This window comes from Sus scrofa, chromosome 14, assembly GCF_054392235.1.
Source record: "Sus scrofa isolate SSC_HxYL_T2T_F1_AM1 chromosome 14, Sscrofa_HxYL_maternal_Yorkshire_Landrace_v2.0, whole genome shotgun sequence".
In the NCBI taxonomy this organism is placed as follows: Eukaryota; Metazoa; Chordata; class Mammalia; order Artiodactyla; family Suidae; genus Sus; species Sus scrofa.
The window spans coordinates 100979515-100985864 of NC_139396.1; the positions used below are offsets into that span (position 1 = coordinate 100979515).

Consider the following 6350-nt stretch of genomic DNA (forward strand, 5'->3'; position numbering starts at 1 on the left):
TCAGAGCTCTGCTTTGTCATGATAACATGCACGGAGCCGATTTATCTCTCTGGCTACTGGAGGTTAAGGCAAGGGTAACCCAAAGAAGAGAAGAAATCCTGTTTGAAAAGTTTACAAATCCTGCCGGGAGGGCTGTAAACAGAGTTCAGCTGGTGGTGGAATGTGTAAAATACTGCCACACTGATAGGGACCCGATTCCCCGGCACTAGAAATCCACTCGTGTAAACAGAGGAACGGTTGCTGAGAATCGGGTCTGTTTTGGCTTAAAGGCTGAGGAACACATTGCCTTCAAAGTGAATTCTTAGGTGTCACTTCCCATAAGTTATGGCCGAAGATTACAAAGCTACTGATATAACATATTAGTTTGATGGACAGAATTATACCCCCAACGCTTCCTGCTCTCCCCGGTGACGCACACTAACTTAGTGTACTGTGACAGCTGCCTTGATTTACCACCGGCCCGGGAGGCCAGCCGGGAGAGGGAATGTTCACATGCATGCAGGGCCTGAGACTGGCCCGGAGCCGAGTTTATAAAGCTGCCCTGTAATTCACCACAAATGTGTCACCATTAAAAGAGGAAAAAAGGATTGCAGATAATAAATACTCTCTAATTTATTAGCTAACAACAAAGAGATCAGAGCCAGTGGTGATGTGATTGTTTGACATAATATTGTCAAGGAGAAAAAAAAAAAAAAAAAAAAAAAAGGCAAAGTTGACCAGAGAGGTAAATTACACATTCAAGCAGATGTATCAACTCTTGGCTTGTCACAGGCCTGGCTCAACAAAACACCAAACAGAGGAGGGAACTGGCAGAGAGCAGAGTCATTTATCTCTGAAAGAGACATATTCAAGAGCAAGTGAAATAAGACATAGTTCTTTTGGACTTGGTCAGAGGCCAGGTTTTAACTGTTATAAATTAACTGTTTTGTGTATTGGATCTGGCAATGGTCGGGAGTTGTTGAATTTTTCTGCCTGTCTTAAACTCATGGTTTGGTCAGCTGACGTTTTTGTCTTTGCAACAAGGTACCACAGCATTCTGGTAATTAGAGTAGCTATCAGAAAGGGGGCTTTTGTATGGGGTCTTTTAGAAAATCAGTGGCTTTGGAAGATGTTTTCATTGCCATCATTTTTTGATTCCCTCCTCTGCAGTTATTTAGCAATAATCCTGCAGGACACCAGGCCAGGATTTGCAGTCATGTTAGAGTCATGGCATCTCAGTTCTGGAGGAAGTGTTTGGTCTTACATCCCACCCAGGATACGTAGATCCCTGTGCAGCCAGGGCTGGAGCACTGCCAGGGACCCAGAGCATCTGCTGCGCGTGATTACAAATGGGCTCAGAATCACCCAGTGCCCGCTGGGCTTTTATTCTTACAGAAGCTACTGCCCGGAAAAACTCCCCTGTCCCTGACTTGGAGCTTTTCAGACACTTTTCCTCTGTTTCTTATTAGTGTTTGGTGTCAGTCTATTGTCAGAACATAGATTTCTGGGTTTTCTTTAATAGTTTAGAGAATAGGATGGAATCCAATGGATAGGCTCAAGGAGCCTCCCTTTTCACTGGTATTGATTCAGGGATCCATGGTTATTTTTTGATATCTGTGATTCATCTGTTGTGAGTTGACTCAAACTTTTTCTTTCTTTTTTTGCTGCACTATGTAGGGCGAGATTTTTGTCCAACGTCTTGCTGAAATCAGTGTATTATGTCTGTACTCTCACCAATCCACCTATTTAATCGTTGTTTCCAAAAGACAGAGAGAAAGGGGAGGAGAGATTTTTTTTTTAAAAAAAGATTCATTTGGCTTAGCTCATCCTGCATGAAGAGGCACTAGCTCTTGCGTGTTGTTCATTACTTCTCAGACAGCTCAGTATATACATTAAAATATAATTTCTTATGATTTTAGTGAGACTCTATACCTTATTGTTTTCAGAATCTTCCATTCCTTTTATAAAAAAGAGAGAGAGTTTCCTGAATATACTTTTTCCTGTGATTTTTGAAATATTAGTCATTTTATTTCTATGACCAGATCTATAAAAATATTTGCTGTTGCCATCGTAAAATAAAATATTATTTGTCTGGGTCTGGAGACCAACCTTCTCATGTGTCTCATACATTCTCTAAGGTGTCCTTCTTTTTATTTTTTCTTTTTTATTTCTTCATTCATCTTACCAACTCCAAAGTAAAAGTTCATGATGGAGAAAATACCAAAACAAGAGCTTGTGCCTTGTTCCTGCCATTTGAGTTTTTCTTTTGCCATCTTTTCCAGCAGTTGACTGATTTTCTTCCTCTGGGCATTGCTGTTATAAGTCATAAAATTTGAATTCATCACAGAGTTTCCCATTCAGTCCTATTGGTTTGATTTCTTTGTCTGTTTCTCCATTCTTCTTCCTTCTCCAACCTTCTTTGTTGTCAGTGTTCATTAGTTACATATCCAGAATTTCATTTTTAGTGGCATCTTTCCTTCTTGAGTTTCATGCCCTATTAGGGTCAATATGGAAATTCGTATTCTCTGATTTAAAAAAATATATACAAATTAAATCAAAGGCATTTGTATGCTTCTGTTCCTGTCTTTCTCTGTCTGAGAAGGCATGTTCCCTTCTTCTGAGGGAGCTTACATTTTCCATACTATGGTTCTGTTTATTTTTTATGTTTGATGGCATTAGCATTTGTTGTGCTTTCTAATCTGTATCTGATAATGTTACTACTTTTTACATGTTCACTAAATGCATTCCTGCTTAATTTTCTTGGTTTCCAAAGATTTCCCTCTCTCTCCTCATCTGTTATTCCCTTCCCTTTCTATTGACAGTACCTGACTTCTGAACAAGGTGTACTCTGGCATTGTCATGTTCTGGGCATGGTTTTATTCCTTTCTCTGTTTTTGCTTGCCTCTTTTTTTTTTTTTTTTTTTTTTAGGGCTGCCCTGGCAGCACATGGAGGTTCCCAGGCTAGGGGTTGAATAGGAACTGTAGCTGCTGGCCTACACCACAGCCACAGCAACATCAGGTCTAAGCTGCATTTGTGATCTGTCAGCTCATGGTAATGCCAGATCCTTAACCCACTGAGCAAGGCCAGGGATCAAACCTGTGTCCTCACGGATGCTAGTCAGATTCATTTCCACTGAGCCAAGACGGGAACTCCATGAGTTTATTTCCAGTTCATTTTATTTTAAGAAGTTGTAACCTATTTTATAGAGACAGTGTGCTTTTATAATGTCAACTCCTCTCTTTAGGGATGTTTAGAGGCTTCTCTTTGCATTTGACATATGGCCACAGACCCTTAGCCAGGCTTTTTTTTTTATTGCTCAAATGAATTTATCACATATGTAGTTGTATAATGATCATAACAATCCGATTTCACAGGATTTCCATTCCACAGCCCAAGCACATCCCCTCACCTCCCAAACTGTCTCCTCTGGAGACCATAAGTTTTTCGATGTCTGTGAGTCAGCATCTGTTCTGCAAATAAGTTCAGTCTGTCCTTTTTTCAGATTCCACATGTCAGTGAAAGCATTTGTATGGCTGACTTCACTTAGCATGATAGTTTCTAGGTCCATCCATGTTGCTAAGAATGCTGGTATTTCATTCTTTTTAATGGCTGAGTAATATTCCATTGTGTATATGTACCACATCTTGATCCACTCCTCTGTTGATGGACATTTAGGTTGTTTCCATGTCTTGGCTATTGCAAAGAGTGCTGCAATGAACATTGGAGTACACGTGTCTTTGCAAGTCATGGTTTTCTCTGGATAGATGCTCAGGAGTGGGATTGCTGGATCAAATGGTAGTTCTATGTTTAGTTTTCTGAGGCATCTCCATACTGTTTTCCACAGAGGTTGCACCAATTTACAATCCCACCAACAGTGTACTAGGGTTCCTTTTACTCCACACCCTCTCCAGCACTTATTGTTTGTAGACTTTTTGATGATGGCCATTCTGGCTGGTGTAAGGTGGTACCTCATAGTGGTTTTGATTTGCATTTCTCTAATAATGAGTGATGTTGAACATCTTTTCATGTGTTTCTTGGCCATCTGTATGTCTTCTTTGGAGAACTGCCTTTTTAGATCTTCTGCCCATTTTTTGATGGGGTTGTTTTTTTTTTTTTTTTTTTTTTTTTTTTGGTATGGAATTGCAGAAGGAGTTTATAAATTTTGGAGATGAATCCCTTGTCAGTTGATTCACTTGCAAAGATTTTTCTCCCATTCTGTGGGTTGTCTTTTCGTTTAGGTCCCTTTCACCTTACCCTGCATGTACCTTTTCAGTTATACCAGCAAGGATTTTCCTATATCACTTTGGGCTTCTCTGCTCAACCTTTTCTAGCCATTTTAGTTAGGAGGCGAGTCACCAAAAAGGTCATTAAAATGCCATGTCTTTCATTACATTTTGTTTTTTTTTTTCTATGAAGAATAAAATAATTTCATTGTGCAAAGTGAACTTTTAAAGTCTTAGAATGTAAAATCTAGGGCCAACTGAAATGAAAAGTGACTCATAATTAATGCCACCAAAGAAGGCCGTCTTCAGTCATTCTTTAAATCAACAAGGATTTATGAGAGAGTGAGACCTCTGGAGGCAACTATATGTAGAATTTTAGGATCCTGATTCAGAGAGATGACTTCATATTAAGGACATCAAGATCCTGCCATTACCCATCTGAGTATCGAGTACCTGAACTACACCAACATCCCTGCACCCTGCTGCTTTTCATGGTTACTATTTGGTCCACAACCATTGGCAGGGTAAATAAAAAGCAAGAGTCATTTCACATTAGACCTACCTAGGAAAGTACATTTTTCCTCAACCAAGAAGATGGAGTATGAACCAGCTCATATGGCCCAGTGGATGGGACTGGTGAGGAAATGGGTGGGGAAAAAAGTAGCTTTAAGGCAGCATGGAGCAAAACAGATTTAAATCAGTCTGAAAGAAATAAATCTTAACAGTGGATACATTGTGCCAAAAGAAATGAAGCTCACAAAATAATTGATTAGGAAGTATACCAAATGAAATAAAATGTAGCAGAAAGGCACATACTGGAGGGAATAGAATATGTTTCAATTTGAAGGGTATTGAATTTATTAAGATTCCACTGACCAGCTATAAAGCAAATGAATATAATATGTAGCCAAGTCAGATATATAGTCAATGAGAATAGATTAATACAGATCAATGGCCTCATGTGATCAGTTACATCTTTATGGTTATATTATTTGTGGTGTGATGTCTAGATCTTCCAAGAAAAGCTGGAGATTTACATGATTCCTGTCAGAGAGAACTCACTTGAAAGTGGGTATATGATTAATTGGAAATTAAGTGGAAATGCGATTTTGTTTGTTGGCTTGCTCCGGAGAACCTTAAGGATTTTCTGGAATTAGAAAAGAATTTTACTATAAATTGCAACTGTATTTTGGTGCAGGCTATTTAATTAATTTTTTGTTCATCCAATGAAAAGTTGTTTCTACCTTGTCACTGTACTGAAAGGCTCAGAGCCATCAATTATCTTCTTTTCTCTTTCCAGAAAATTTGGAACTTTTGGGTCAGTATTGAAATCAGTGGGTCTGTCCATGGGAATTTTCTCCTGTGTGCAAGTGTGTTCTTTCAACATTTTCAGTGTATTTCAATCAGGGTCCTTTGTAGAATTTTTATTTCACATGTAATTCTCAGCATTAATGAAATTTATTTCCAATATTATTTGGAGTGGAATATCAAGGGCAAAACAGCAAGAGTGGCCTGCTCCAGGGGCAGAAAGTGATGGGATGCACTGTCCATGGGGGTTTTTAAAATACTCATACAACCAACTAAAATTCACTCTGCATTTTATCATCAGCATGCACTGAGAACTGAAGTAATCAAAGTGATAAAATACTCCTCTCTGGAAAAAAAATTATCAAACTTCTGAATATTTGCTATGAGTTCTATTGTATTTGAATAAGGTATAATGACACTTTGAATAACATACTTTAAAAAATGTACATTGTAAGGAGTTCCTGTTGTGGCTCAGTGGGTTAAGAACCTGACAAGTATCCATGAGGATGTGGGTTCCATCTCTGGCCTCACTCAGTGGGTAAAGGATCCAGCGCTGCTGTGAGCTGTGGTGTAGTTTTGCAGAGGCGGCTCAGATCTAGCGTTGCTGTAGCAGTGGTATAGGCTGTGCAGCTCTGATTCAACTCCTAGCCTGGGAACTTCCATATGCCATGGGTGCAGTCCTAAAAATTTTTTTTAAAAAAGACCAAAACATTGTATTCTATTTTGGAGAACTTTTAGCTAATCAGTCAACCTCAGTGCACATGAACTCACCTGTGTACTTGAGAGTAAGTGCTTAGTGGTTTGACATCTTTGGAGATTACTTTAGGCAGTGAGTGTCT

At 39.0% G+C, this 6350-nt stretch overlaps 1 long non-coding RNA gene across 1 annotated transcript in view; it reads left to right on the top strand.

Moving 5' to 3' along the window:
* Window positions 1-6350, top strand: part of LRMDA (leucine rich melanocyte differentiation associated) — a 1116486-nt gene that overhangs the window by 815916 nt on the left and 294220 nt on the right. The window lies entirely within an intron of this gene.